The following is a 16,136-nucleotide window of genomic DNA, read 5'->3' as shown; positions in this document are numbered from 1 at the left end:
GATCTCCTTGCAGTCTAAGGGACTCTCAAGAGTCTTCTCCAACACCATAGTTCAAAACCATCAATTCTTCGGTGCTCAGCCTTCTTCACAGTCCAACTCTCACATCCATACATGACCACAGGAAAAACCATAGCCACAGATAATTGTAATAAAAAATTTTTAATATTTGGTCCAGTGGAAGGCAAGACTATGAATAAGTTGATATTCAATAAACATAATTTGATTTTTAGGTGCTACTTTAGCAATTTTTTTAGTCATTCCTGATCATGCTGGATTCTGCTAGTTGCCCATGCCAAATCATTACTCTTCAAGATTTTACAGGTGTTATACAAAATTAAACCTAAATTCATTTATAAATTTTAGATATGTCCTTTTGGCTATAATTGGTACATTTCCAATAAATTTAAAAACATAAATAATATCCAAAAAACTGACATACATTCATTTTAGTTTTGACTTTGCTCTTTTGTGAAAGTTTGCAATTAATCCTAGATTTCATCGTGCTCTTAGGTTTAATCTTACCAAGAATTTAGGTCCTTAATTAATTCAGTTATTCAAAATGTATTTTCTAGGCAGAGATGTTTTTACCAGTTACCAATTTGAACATATTGTTTAGTTTGGATAGATACATGATTCTTTTGGAGAGATACATAATTGTCTAAGTTATTAAAACATTCTGAAGTGGAAATAGACTCTCAATTGAAGAAACTTTGCATGCAATCTATACATGTGAAAATAATTTAACATCAAGTGCTGGTCAACAAGAGATTTGACAATTTCTTATTCTTCTCATATGAGACATGATATCATTTGGGAAGTCTCTAAATATATGCTAATTTGAGTGCCTGGTAGCTGAACTCAAGTGATCCCATTGAGACTAATCATAGTCTATAGAGTGCCTGATAAAGTATGGATGGAGTTTCCAGATACTGTACAGGAGACAGGGATCAAGACCATCCCCATGGAAAAGAAATGCAAAAAAAGCAAAATGGCTGTCTGGGGGGCCTTACAAATAGCTGTGAAAAAAAGAGAAGCAAAAAGCAAAGGAGAAAAGGAAAGATATAAGCATCTGAATGAAGAGTTCCAAAGAATAGCAAGAGGAGATTAAAAGCCTTCCTCAGTGATCAATGCAAAGAAATAGTGGAAAACAACAGAATAGGAAAGACTAGAGGTCTCTTCAAGAAAATTAGAGATACCAAGGGAACATTTCATGCAAAGATGGGCTCAATAAAGGACAGAAATGGTATGGACCTAACAGAAGCAGAAGATATTAAAAAGAGGTGGCAAGAATACACAGAAGAACTGTACAAAAAAGATCTTCATGACCAAGATAATGACAATGGTATGATCACTGACCTAGAGCCAGACATCCTGGAATGTGAAGTCAAGTGGGCCATAGAAAGCATCACTATGAAAAAAAAAAAGAAAGAAAGAAAGAAAAGAAAGCATCACTATGAACAAAGCTAGTGGAGGTGATGGAATTCCAGTGGAGCTATTCCAAATCCTGAAAGATGATGCTGTGAAAGTCCTGCACTCAATATGCCAGCAAAGTTGGAAAACTCAACAGTGGTCACAGGACTGGAAAAGTCAGTTTTCATTTCAATCCCAAAGAAAGGCAATGCCAAAGAATGCTCAAACTACCGCACAATTGCATTCATCTCATATGCTAGTAAAGTAATGCTCAAAATTCTCCAAGCCAGGCTTAAGCAATACGTGAACCATGAACTTTCAGATGTTCAAGCTGTTTTTAGAAAAGGCAGAGGAATCAGAGATCAAAATGCCAACATCCCCTGGATCATCAATAAAGCAAGAGAGTTCCAGAAAAACATCTATTACTGCTTTATTGACTATTTCAAAGCCTTTGACTGTGTGGATCACAATCAACTGTGGAAAATTCTTCAAGAGATGAGGATACCAGACCACCTGACCTGCCACTTGAGAAACCTATATGCAGGTCAGGAAGCAACAGTTAGAATTGGACATGAAACAACAGACTGGCTCCAAATAGGAAAAGAGTACATCAAGGCTGTATATTGTCATCCTGCTTATTTAACTTATATGTAGAGTACATCATGAGAAATGCTGGCTGGAAGAGGCACAAGCTGAAATCAAGATTGTTGGCAAAAATATCAATAACCTCAGATATGCAGATGACAACACCCTTATGGCAGAAAGTGAAGAGGAACTAAAAAGCCTCTTGATTAAAGTGGAAGAGGAGAGTGAAAAATTTGGCTTAAACCTCAACATTCAGAAAATGAAGTTCATGGCATCTGGTGCCATCACTTCATGGGAAATAGATGGGAAACAGTGGAAACCGTGTCAGACTTTATTTTTTTAGGCTCCAAAATCACTGCAGATGGTGATTGCAGCCATGAAATTAAAAGACACTTACTCCTTGGAAGGAAAGTTATGACCAATCTAGATAGCATATTGAAAAGCAGAGACACTACTTTGCCAACAAAGGTCCATCTAGTCAAGGCTATGGTTTTTCCAGTAGTCATGTATGGATGTGAGAGTTGGACTCTGAAGAAAGCTGAGCACTGAAGAATTGATGCTTTTGAACTGTGGTGTTGGAGAAGAGTCTTGAGAGTCCCTTGGACTGCAAGGAGATTCAACCAGTCCATTCTAAAGAGATCAGCCCTGGGATTTCTTTGGAAGGAATGATGCTAAAGCTGAAACTCCAGTACTTTGGCCACCTCATGCGAAGAGTTGACTCATTGGAAAAGACTCTGATGCTGGGGGGGATTGGGGGCAGGAGGAGAAGGGGACGACAGAGGATGAGATGGCTGGATGGCATCACTGACTCGATGGATGTGAGTTTGAGTGAACTCCAGGAGTTGGTGATGGACAGGGAAGCCTGGCATGCTGCAGTTCATGGGGTCGCAAAGAGTCGGACACGACTCTGAGACTGAACTGAACTGAACTGATTGTTACAATTCCAAAGTACATTGCTTTATTAAATAAAAATTGAATGTGTGTACATGTATATGTGAGAAGCCTACATACAAACATATACAAAAAAAAATAATGACTGTAAACCTACAATTTACTAAGAGAAAAAAATAGATTTAGTTTTTGCCATTGCATTACATATCTTGCTAATCATTCTATTCATCTCTTCCTAGGCTACAAGTTTTATGTTGTATGTATATAAATATCTGCAACCCCTGGGTGCAAAACTGTATCACTTGTAACTATGTGGTTGTGATGTCCATTGACATCCCCTTGTGGAGGTTAACTAGTCAGTTGACTGTCAAGCCTTACCAATTATCAACCCTAAGAATACATATAATGTCATATCAGTACATAGCCTTTTCATCACTAGTGACACAATGATTTGAATTGCCCCAAGGTACATCTTATTTTTGGAAGTGTTCTGTATATTTTTTAAGAAGTTGCCAGTATAAATCCCCATGGTGGTTCTTTTGGCAAGAAACCAAAAAAACAGCTTTAAGTTCTGAAACAGTGAGAGATCAACATCACATGAAGTGACAGGGTCACTTCAAAGAAGCTCAAGAGTTCGAAAAATGTTATGGTAATTTTTCTGCTAGGTTCTGAAATCATGCTAAAAATAAAAGTCACTGGCCAGTTTTGTAATGCTTATTTTATAGGTAGAACACAACACAAAGTAAAGAATATTAAATAACTTCACATGACCCATTGCATGATGTAGAATAAGTTAAACATTAATTCTTAGGACTTTTAAAGAGTGTCTTAGTAGGAAAATAAACTTCTAAGGAAATAATTCTGAAGTGCACCCTGCGTATATTCTACAATTATTCAATGAGTACTTCACAAACATTGTTTAGATTATTGAGACAATATAATGTTTCCTATTCTCATGGAAATTATAGAGCTAGTAATGAGACATATTAAAAAATGTGGCTATCAAACCAGTCAGTCTTAAGGGAGAACAACCTTGAATATTCACTGGAAGGACTGATGCTGAAATTGAAGTATTTTGGTCATCTGATGCAAACAGATGACTCATTGGAAAAGACCCTGATGCTGGGAAAGATCGAAGGCAGAAGGAGAAGAGGGCATCAGAGAATGAGAGGGCTGGATGACATCACTAATGCATTGAACATGAACTCGGGAAAACTCCAGGAGATGGTGGGGGACAGGGAGGCCTGGCGTGCTGCAGTCCATGGGGTCGCAAAGAGGTGAACATGACTGGGCGACTGAGCAACAACAACAAAGCCAAGTATAACACTATAAATTGTGAAAAGTGGAACTGAAGAAACTGTGGTGGTAAAGTATACTTAGTGGGGAGTTGCTATAGTGACATGAATTGAAAAGATGTGTTTAGGGAAGTGAAAGTTAAGCTGAGACTTCACTAACAAAAAGATGAGCCAGAGCAAATGTGAGTGCTTTTGTATGAAATATGGATGCAGTATCTCCAAGCTGAAAGAACAGCTTAGCTAAAGAAAGAAATTCCTGGTGTCTTTGAGTAGCTAAATATAGGACAAGATGTATGCAAAATACAGGGAATAAGAATTCAGGATCCTGCTGCTACTTTTGTATTAAACAGTCAATTATCTTTCATTAAAAAAAAAAAAAAAAATTGCCAACACCTTTACCATTTCCAGTGCTATTTTCTTCTGTTGATTCAAATTTTTATCTGGAATCATTTTCCTTCTTCCTGAAAAATTTCATTTGACAATAGCACAGATCCTGGAAGAAGGAAATAATAAATATATAGTTATATCAGGTTCTTACATTTTATCTGAAGTGGTATATTGCTTAAAGTTCAATTCAGTTCAGTCACTCAGTCGTGTCCAACTCTTTGCGACCCCATGGACTGCAGCACGCCAGGCCTCCCTGTCCATCACCAACTCCTGGAGTTTACTCAAACTCACGTCTGTTGAGTTGGTGATGCCATCCAGCCATCCTACCTCTGTCATCCCCTATTTAGGAGCTATTTATGTGAAATAGGAAGATCCTGAATAGTTTTCATCAGAGAGGTAATGAAATACATTTCACTCCATCAAAAATAATACAGAAAGAAGATACAAAGGGTTGGGGCGGGGAAGCATTTGGTGGCAGATTGAAAGCACAAAATGGCTTTGGTGGCTACCCAAAGACTGAATTAAGGAGTCAATTTGAATTTTGGAGCTATATTAGCAGGCTACTGCTGTAATAAATAGATGTACATAAAATGTCTCCACTAACAACGCAGCTAGCATAATAAATGTAACAGGTCCTTGCTGTGTTTGCATATTTTCTTTCAAAATTAAATAATAATTTGATTCAGAGTTTTCTCAAATTAATAGATGCCTCAGGGTATTTTCAGACTCTATCCTATATATTTGAGCTTAGAATATTTATCTTCCACACAAACTGCAGTGAAAATGCCTTCCCTATCTGTTAGGTGTCTGAGGCTGAAAACGTTCTATTCTCAGTTAAAAAAAAAAGAAATCAGTTCCTTTGGTATATATAATATTTTCATTTTAATTAATGGAAAATATAAAGTGACAGATAAACTTTAGTAAAACCATTATCTCAGGTTGACTTTCAATATTCATTTCATTACAAATTTAAATTTGATCACAGATTTTCTTTTCAGACCATGGTGAAGTAACAAGGACTGGGTTTAGTCTCCTGCCTTAGACAAGATACATGAAAAAAAAAAAAAAAAAAAGATTCAGACATTGGGTAATAGATAACATAGAACAATGACTGGGAAAGATAAAAAAAGGTGATACTTAGAATTCTTGTTTATTGGCTTGAGAGAGTCCCCAGGCCACAAAACTGGGAAGGGTAATCCAAACAGAACCTCGAAGTCTCACTAAACTGAGGACATTAAAGTGAGATTTTCAGATTACCAGATGTTCAGACATTACAGAGCAGATCCCTGTGAACTGTGAAGAGAGAAAACTGCATGGAGAAGGAAGAGCTGCACAGAGAGCTGGCTCAGGAGAGCTACAGAGCATTTCCTTCTGGACTTCAGTTGAGTATTGATCAGCACATAGCTATGAATATACATGCTCAAGGCAAGCAAGAGAGTATTGAGAGGTTACACCAAAAAGAAGAGGGTCAAACAGTCACCAGAGCTCAGGGGGCTGGAAATCTGTGTTCCTATTAGCAGGGGTAGGAAAAAACTTCAAATAAATAAATGGGACTTCTGGTAGAGTGCTCAGAAGGCTCACTGGTGCATTCATGCCCAGTCATGTCCAACTCTTTGTGACCCCATCTACCTTGTAGGAAAATATTTGCAGACTTAGGTATAGAATTATATTAAATTATATCTGAATTTAATGAAAATGTCCCCATTTGAAAAAATTACATTTGAAGACATTAATAATAGTAATCGCTACTGATAATGATTGAAATTAAATTTAAATCATAGGAAAATATAATCAAAATTCAGTAAAATACATGTGCTCATTTATTTCAAAAGTTTACATTTTTTGTTATCTTAAGAGGCTTTATTTCCTGAAAAACTCAATAACTTGTTGCAAATTGCCCAAAACACAAACTCAGCTAATTTTTGGCATTGGTTAGTTAAGCTGTAGTAACTAACAAAATGCTAATACCAAAGCTTTCATCAGGCCAGTTTTTTTATAACTCCCTGATATGAAAAATTGGCATGGTAATGCCATACCATAGGGAAAAAATTAAATTTTAATAATAATTTTAATTTTATAATTTAAAGTTACATAATATTAAATATTTTAACTGTCCCATTTTGGACTTAATCTCATCACTTTTTTTTTTTACTTTAAAAAAAAATGACAGACACATTTGTATTCACCAAAAAGTTATTTCATAACTATGTGTTGGGCATTATTCTAGGGACAAGATGAATAAAACAGTCTTTGACCTCAAGTACCATACACTGTATAATGGAAGAGAACAATTAAGAACAAAGAGATAGATACCTCCTCACTTCATTCTCTGTGAATCTTCTCATCTCACATAGATTAAAAACCAAAAATCTTAGCATAGCCTACAAAGACCCACATGGGTTGCATCCCGACCCACATACGGGTAGACATTCATTCAAACATTTCAGTCAAATCCCTTCTGTTCCAGTCACTATGACTTTTTTTTTTTTTTTTTTTTAGTATCAATCAGAAGCATAGTTCTCTATCAGGGTTTTTATAGCTATTACTCCTTTTGTCTGGAACTCTTCAATTGTAAGCATCACTGGCCCCTTCATCACCTTCACGTTTCTGGAAATTATCAACTTGTCAGTGTGTGTGTCTGTGTGTTTTAATACCCTATTTAACATTGAAATCTATTATTTAGCTTGAGTATTCTAAATTATTGCTTCATGCATTATCTACATTGAATGAGCAACTCTTTTAAATTCCTCTTCCTTTCTCTCTCTTATACTTATCTTTAAAAAGGATAACTCAAGTGGCTGTTTTAGGAATAGAATAAATATGAGCAAGGTCTGAAGCAAGGAGTCCAGTTTGGAGACTGGAGACTATCAGAATGACCCAAGTGAGGACTGATGTTGTCTAGTAGTGAAGTCATAGCAGTGTAGGAGATGAGATGTTATTAGGTACTGGAACCAGTTGAGGGTAGTGTCAAGGGAATTTCCTGATGAAATGGATGTGGATGGTTAAAAACAAAGAGCAAAATAAGACAAGTGTACATTTTTTGTTGCCTGAGCAACTGGAAGGTTGGAGTTTCTATGAACTAAAGTTGAAAAAGGACATTTGATACTCAAATATATTCAAAGACTTCAGTTCAGTTCAGTTGCTCAGTCGTGTCTGACTGTTTTCGACCCAGTTGCCTGCAGCACACTAGGCTTCCCTGTCCATCACCAACTCCTGGAACTTGCTTAAACTCATGTCCATTGAGTCAGTGATGCCATCCAACTATCTCATCCTCTGTTGTCCCCTTATCCTCCTGCCTTCAATGTTTCCCAGCATCAGGGTCTTTTCTAATGAATCCATTCTTGGAGCTTCAGCTTCAACAACAGTCCTTCCAATGAATATTCAGGACTGATTTCCCTTATGACTGACTGGTTTGATCTCCTAGCAGTCAAAGAATTAGGCCTGATCAAATATTTGATCAAATATTCAAAGACTTAGGCCTAATCAAATATTTTTAAAACTTTAACGTTCAGTAGTGAAGACAAATGCATCTACTGTTGATAGAAATCTTGTATTCTGATGACATCGAGGGCCCAGGTATTAAAGTCACAGAAACTTGGATAGTGCTTCAAAATGTAGAGACTGTTTGTATTTTTTTAATGTTGATTTATAAGAGTTTCACCACCTGATCTGCCTCTTGAGAAATGTGTGTGCCAGTCAGGAAGCAACAGTTAGAACTGGACATGGAACAACAGACTGGTTCCAAATAGGAAAAGGAGTTTGTCAAGGCTGTATATTGTCACCCTGTTTAACTTATATGCAGAGTACATCAAAAGAAACGCTGGACTGGAAGAAACATAAGCTGGAATCAAGATTGCTGGGAGAAATATCAATAACCTCAGACATGCAGATGACACCACTCTTATGGCAGAAAGTGAAGAGGAACTCAAAAGCCACTTGATGAAAGTGACAGTGGAGAGTGAAAAAGTTGGCTTAAAGCTCAACATTCAGAAAACGAAGATCATGGCATCTGATCCCATCACTTCATGGGAAATAGATGGGGAAACAGTGGAAACAGTATCAGACTTTATTTTTTGGGGCTCCAAAATCACTACAGATGGTGACTGCAGCCATGAAATTAAAAGACTCTTACTCTTTGGAAGGAAAGTTACGACCAATCTAGATAGCATATTCAAAAGCAGAGACGTTACTTTGCCAACAAAGGTTCGTCTAGTCAAGGCTATGGTTTTTCCTGTTGTCATGTATGGATGTGAGAGTTGGACTGTGAAGAAGGCTGAGCGCCGAAGGATTGATGCTTTTGAACTGTGGTGTTGGAGAAGACTCTTGAGGGTCCCTTGGACTGCAAGGAGATTCAACCAGTCCATTCTGAAGGAGATCAGCCCTGGGATTTCTTTGGAAGGAATGATGCTAAAGCTGAAACTCCAGTACTTTGGCCACCTCATGCGAAGAGTTGGCTCATCAGAAAAGACTCTGATGCTGGGAGAGATTGGGGGCAAGAGGAGAAGGGGATGACAGAGGATGAGATGGCTGGATGACATCACTGACTCGATGGACGTGAGTCTCAGTGAACTCCGGGAGTTGGTGATGGACAGGGAGGCCTGGCATGCTGTGATTCATGGGATCGCAAAGAGTCGGACACGACTGAGCGACTGATTTGATCTGATCTGATATAGTTTGGATATTAACACCTTATAAGATAAATAATTTGCAAATATCTTCTCCCTTTCAATAGGTAGCCTTATTTTGTTGACAGTTTCCTTTGTTGGAAAAAAGTTTTTTAGTTTGATGTGGTCTCATTTGTTTGTTTTTGCTTTTGTTTCCCTTGCCTGTGGAGACATATCCAAAAAAAAAAAATATTATTATGGTAGATGTCAAAGAAAGTACTGCCTATATTTTATTCTAGAATGTAGGAGACAGGAAGAATAAAAGAAAAGCAGGCCCCAGCAAGGGCCACAAAATAAATTTATAATTATTGATAAACTGGATGCTATAAGGCATGAGACTCTTGGGACAAGTTCAGAGGGAACAGTTCATAATCTTGAAAACCAGATGTGATCCTGGGGTCGGAAAACCAGCCCCAGACTGTTTCTCAACTGGTGTCTCAGAGTCACATGTTTTACATATCTGGTGGAAAATCTATAGATAAGAAATTTAGTCTTAGTTACTGATTTGTTATTGATTATTGTTTCCTAATTACTCAATGGTTAATGATCATTTTGTTCTTTGGTCATGAAGGCCACAGGAGTTATAGTTTAACTCCCCGCATATTCTTTCATTCACGGCTGAAAGTATAATAAACCTGGCTTCAGGACCTTCACCTTGGAGCGATGTTGGTCCTCGCTTTTCTCTGAATTCTTGTGTCTCATTTTTCATTCTCTCGCCCTATCACGCTTTCGGAAAACCTGCTTGTCGAGCTGATCTCAACACTAGAAGTCATGATTTCCGATCTTACATATAAATATTTAATCCATTCTGAATTTACTATGTGCATGTTGTGTGAGAGTAGTATATTCTTTATCATATTGTTTTCAATTATAGGTTTTTTATAAGATACTGAATACAGTCCCTTGTGTTATACAGTAGGTCCCTGTTGTTTACTCATTTTATATACAGTAGTGTGTATCTGTTAATCCCAAATTCCCATATGCTGATCAAACATTAGAGGGTGGGTTTTGAAAGGTTTTATTTAGACTATATGGGAACTTAATATGTCAGTTAATGAAACTGAATTTTTTAAAATATATTAAGGAAAAAGTACAGTAATTAAAAGATCTATGTTTATCAATCAGGAGGATATTGATGACTCTTGATGTTAGAGTTTCACATGTGTGGTAGAGGAAGAGGCCAGACTGCAGTGGATTGCAAATGAAAAAAAAAGAAAGAAAAATTAAAAGAATAGAAAAGTAGGGAAATGGCTTTAATTTACATGTCAAGAAGATTGGCTAAAAAAGGAAAGAGAGAAACAGAATATGGATGAGAGAAGACATGGGTTCAAAGGAGTTTTTGTTAGACTTCTTGTTTATTGTTTTGTGTTTAAAAAAAAATTAAGTTCTCAAAAGCATTTGCACTGGTATAGAAGATCAAGTGGAAATAAAGACATTCTTCAGTAACAGAAAGAAGAGATAATTACTGGTTTATCAATCTATATCTATAAAGTGAAGAATTGCACTTGAATAATGCAAAGAGTTTCCATCAACAAGATTAAAAGGATGTTTTGGTACAACTTCCCTGACTTGTCAAGGGCCTATGTAGCCTGCCAGGCTCTTCTGTCCATGGGATTTCCCAGGCAAGAATATTAGATTGTGTTGCCATACCTTCCTCCAGGGGAACTTCCTGACCCAGGAATTGAACCCGAGTCTCCTTCATTGGAGACTCCTTCTCCATTCCTTCATGGAGAAGGAAATGGCAACCCACTCCAGTATTCTTGCCTGAAAAATCCCATGAATGGAGAAGCCTAGTAGGCTACAGTCCATGGGGTCGCAAAGAGTCGGACATGACTGAGCAACTTCACTTCACTTCACTTCTTCATTGCAGGCAGATTCTTTACCATTTGAGCCACAGGGAAGCCCATATTTGTAATTAGTGCATAAATATTTTCTGTACTCTAGAATGTATCATATCCAAATGTCAAATTCACCTACCATGTCCTGGTTTTAGAAACAGTAAATGAATACTGAGATCTCACATTTTTAACAGAAAATTTTAGACATTCTCAAATTTGAGAAGTGTTATTTAGACATTCTTAAATTATAAAAGATTCCATGAAAGTATTTAGCAGGTAGACAGTTTAGCTAGTAAAAACCTAAATTTTGTTCTTTTAACCAGAATTTACTGTCCTTTAAGACGTGGATTAATTATTAAATATTCCTCTGTTTCTAATCTTTATACCTTAATATAAATTTAAACCTAAGTCTCATTTCAGTTAAGTTCAGTCACTCAGTTGTGTCCAACTCTTTGAGACCCCATAGACTGCAGCACACCAGGCTTCCCTGTCTATCACCAACTCCCAGAGCTTACTCAAATTCATGTCCATCCAGCCGGTGATGCCATCCAACCATCTCATCCTCTGTCATACCCTTCTCCTCCTGCCTTCAATCTTTCCCAGCATCAGGGTCTTTTCCAATGAGTCAGTTCTTTGCATCAGGTGGCCAAAGTATTGGAGTTTCAGTTTCAGCATCAGTCACTCCAATGAATATTTAGGACTGATTTCCTTTAGGATGGCCTGGTTGGATCTCCTTGCAGTCCAAGGGAGTCTCAAGAGTCTTCTCCAACACCACAGTTTAAGAGCATCAATTCTCCAGTGCTCAGCTTTCTTTATGGTCCAACTCTCACATCCATACATGACTACTGGAAAAACCAGAGCTTTGACCAGATGAAACTTTGTTGGCAAAGTAATGTTTCTGCTTATTAATATGCTGTCTAGGTTTGTCATAGTTTTTCTTCCAAGGAGCAAGCGTCTTTTAATTTCATGGCTGCTGTCACCATCTGCAGTGATTTTGGAGTCCCCAAAAATAAACTCTGTCACCGTTTCCACTGTTTCCCCATTTATTTGCCATGAAGTGATGGGACCGGATGTCATGATCTTAGTTTTCTGAACGTTGAGTTTTAAGCTAGCTTTTTCACTCTCCTCTTTCACTTTCATCAAGAGGCTCTTTAGTTCTTCACTTTCTGCCATAAGGGTGGTGTCATCTGCATATCTGAGGTTATTGCTATTTCTCCCAGCAATCTTGATTCCAGCTTTTGCTTCATTCAGCCCAGCGTTTTTCATGACTCTGCATATAAGTTAAATAAGCAGGGTGACAATATATGGCCTTGACATACTCCTTTCCCAATTTGGAGCCAGTCTGTTATTCCATGTCCTAGTAACCACCTTTATTTCCTTACTACTAAGACACGTCACCTACTAGAATTGCTAACTTGAGAATCAAATAAGCAAGTACATGTTGTTACACTACATCCTGCAGCATCTACTAGTACTGAATTATTGCACAGATAATAAAACTTCTCACATTATATTAACTTCAATCACACATGGGAGACCCAAAGAAGTTACTGAGCAGAATTTCATCTTAATTACCAACTAAGCCCTGTGATTTCTACCAAAAATTATAATAATAGAGCTACTGAAATGGTTTTGGTCTATTTCAGTTCATTTTTTTTTTTCATTCATCACCAAAAAGGGGAAAAAGAATCATGTTAAAGAGAAAGGTGTTTAAGGAGCTATTTTACCATGAATATTAGATAAATGGAAGATAGAATTTTAATTAAACTCTCTCTAGCCTCATCAGATTAACAGTGTTTAAAGCTGGCTTGTTTATGGGAAGGTCTGTTTTAGCTTTTCTGGATTATCTCAGTCATTTTCATTAGTGAAATCTTTAATCTGCTCTTCATTACAAATGAAAGGGTAGAGGTCCATATCTATTGGATCTGAGATAAATCTTGTATTTAAGCTGCTTGGTGAATTATTTAGGCATAAACATATTAGAAAGTTTAAAGACTCAGAGTCCAAGAATAATAATAGATTCATTCAGATTTGACACTTTTAATAACATTTTATGTAATATTATAGAATGTAGGAGGAGAGTGAACATGTATCTGTGTGTGTGTTTATAAATATATGGACATATTTTTTATACTGTCTTTCCAAGTTAAGAAATGTATACTGATTTTAGTAAATCATATGTAAAGGACTGCCTTTACAGAATTAACTAAATTTGGGAAACAGGCAGTATATTTTTATTATTTTTGCTTATGATTCAAACGTTATGAGCTCTTTCATTTAATTTTCCCTCTAAGAAAATTATTTAGTCTGATGCCCATTAACTGAAAAAAAGTGGAAAGAAAATGTTAGTCACTCAGTCATGTCCAACTCTGTGACCCAATGGATTGTAGTCTGCCAGGCTCCTCTATCATGGAATTCTAATAAATGTTTTTTTTTTTTCAAATATTAAATTAAAATTCACTGTAGAATACACTCTGAATTGATTAATTTTATAATAAGTACTTGTTATATGATAAATTTTCAAATGTCTGTGCTTACTACTTAGAACAATTATTGTATGAGCTCATTGATGAAGCTAGAAAGTTCTTACTCAGAAGAATCAAATCTGAACAATTCTGAATTAAATATGGAATCAAGAATCTAGAATTTGAGTTCTTTTATTGTTCGCTTTCTTTGGTTTTGCCAGGTTTTGGGGAAGCCACTGACCTTTTCTAAGTTTGTGATTCATCATTTTTAAATGAATACAAACACCTGCTTTATTTATAGGAGTGTTACAAGTGGTCAGAAAGAAAATGACTTCAAGTGTTAAAAAATAATGCTTTATAATAAATATACTGAGATAATTTTTATAATTGTATTGATATATTTTGAACAGCATATATTTTAACAGATACCTGACCAGGGAAAGTATTTTTATTTCAGGTTCTGGAAGGTGCTTGGTACATAAAAAATGGTAAGTTACTAACATAAAAATTTTATATTAGTTATCATTTTTGTCTATTTATTCACTTATCACTTGTCTAAATAAGTGACACGTGAAAACACCAATATCTACAAGATGCTAAAAATCTACCTGATTTAGTCTCAGTGGATCTGATATTTTATGAAAGTCTAAGAGAGCTTTGGCAGATGGTGATGCAGCCATGAAATTAAAAGACGCTTACTCCTTGGAAGAAAAATTATGGCCAACCTAGATAGCACATTGAAAAGCAGAGACATTACTTTGCCAACAAAGGTCCGTCTAGACAAGTCTATGGTTTTTCCAGTGGTCATGTATGGATGTGAGAGTTGGACTCTGAAGAAAGCTGAGCACTGAAGAATTGATGCTTTTGAACTGTGGTGTTGGAGAAGACTCTTGAGAGTCCCTTGGACTGCAAGGAGATCCAACCAGTCCATCCTGAAGGAGATCAGCCCTGGGATTTCTTTGGAAGGAATGATGCTAAAGCTGAAACTCCAGTACTTTGGCCACCTCATGCGAAGAGTTGGCTCATTGGAAAAGACTCTGATGCTGGGAGGGATTGGGGGCAGGAGGAGAAGGGGACGTGACAGAGGATGAGATGGCTGGATGGCATCACTGACTCGATGGGCGTGAGTCTGAGTGAATTCCAGGAGTTGGTGATGGACAGGGAGGCCTGGCGTGCTGCAATTCATGGGGTCGCAGAGTCAGATACGACTGAGCAACTGAACTGAACTGAAGAGAGCTTTAAAAAAAGAAGCTATTTTTCCTATTTTCTCTCCTATCCCACAATACTTTCAGCAAATATGTTCTCTTTTTCTCTCCTCTATTACCCTTTCTTTACTCTTCCACCAGCTATCTGTGCAGTTATGGGAAGATTAGTTCCTATTTTTGTGTCTCACTAACTTTATGTGTGCAATGGGGATAATCATTTTATTTCATAGGGTCATTTTGAGAAATAGGTAAATTAGTACTGGAAATCAGTTAGGACAGCACTTGACAAGAATGAGTTCTTAATCATTTTCAGATAGGTATTTGTAAATCCACCATTATATATTATTATTATTATTGAACCATCATACTAATTATGTGAAAAGAATCACTTTATTTCTCGGAAATATATGAGAAACTTCAAAAAAGTCCATGCATGTCTCACTCTACCAACATGTTTTATTCTGTTTCCTTAGGCAGTCATCACATTTTTATGCACCTTACTATGTTTGCTGCTCATTTGCCAATAATAAATAATTCTGTGTCCCGAGCAGTACGATATCAGAATATTCATGTAGGAGATGATTTATCCAAATTCAAATCTCCATTTCCCCTAGTTATTTTTCCTCTTGGTTCTTCATGTAGTTTTCAGCAAAGTAAATTCTGAAATCTTGCCCACAATTAGGATTTTAAATGAGATTATACACATAAATAAATTAATGTGTTCATTCTAAACAACCCCCCCACCCAAAAAAAAAAAAAAAAAAAAATCCAGGGACATATTTTGTTGTCATTTTTTAAAAGAAATTTTCAGCAACAAAAATTCTTAATGAACAATTTCCTACCTCAAATAAGTTAAAGCACGGGTTTACACATTTTTCTTTTAGTAAAGTGAAAGTGAAGTCACTCAGTCGTGTCCGACTCTTTGGGACCCCATGGCCTGTAGCCTACCATGCTTCTTGGTCCACGGGATTTTCCAGGCAAGAATACTGGAGTGGGGTGCCATTTCCTTCTTCAAGAGATCTTCCCGACCCAGGGATTGAACCCCCATCTCCAGCATTGTAGGCAGACGCTTTACCATCTGAGCCACCAGGGAAGTAGTAAGGGACCCATTAAAAAAAAAAAAAAAAAAAGCACACACACACACACACACACATTTAACCGAAAATTCCGAAGTAAATAATGTTTGCTATTTGATCTGTTGAGAATTTTAAAGTCACAATTATATCAATCTTTATTTTTATAGATTGTTCACTCTTTCTTTCTTGTGTAGCTTATCATTTTAACATGACATAACAGAAGTGATTATATCATGTTCTTTTAGCAATAAAAAAATTATTATGGAGTTCATTAATATTCCCTCTTTCCTTTTCCTTCCTTTCTCTCTTCTTTCTTTTGT

Source organism: Bos mutus, chromosome 6 (assembly GCF_027580195.1).
Source record: "Bos mutus isolate GX-2022 chromosome 6, NWIPB_WYAK_1.1, whole genome shotgun sequence".
NCBI lineage: Eukaryota > Metazoa > Chordata > Mammalia > Artiodactyla > Bovidae > Bos > Bos mutus.
The sequence above is the reverse complement of the archived record's forward strand: the minus strand, read 5'-3'. Positions refer to the sequence as shown.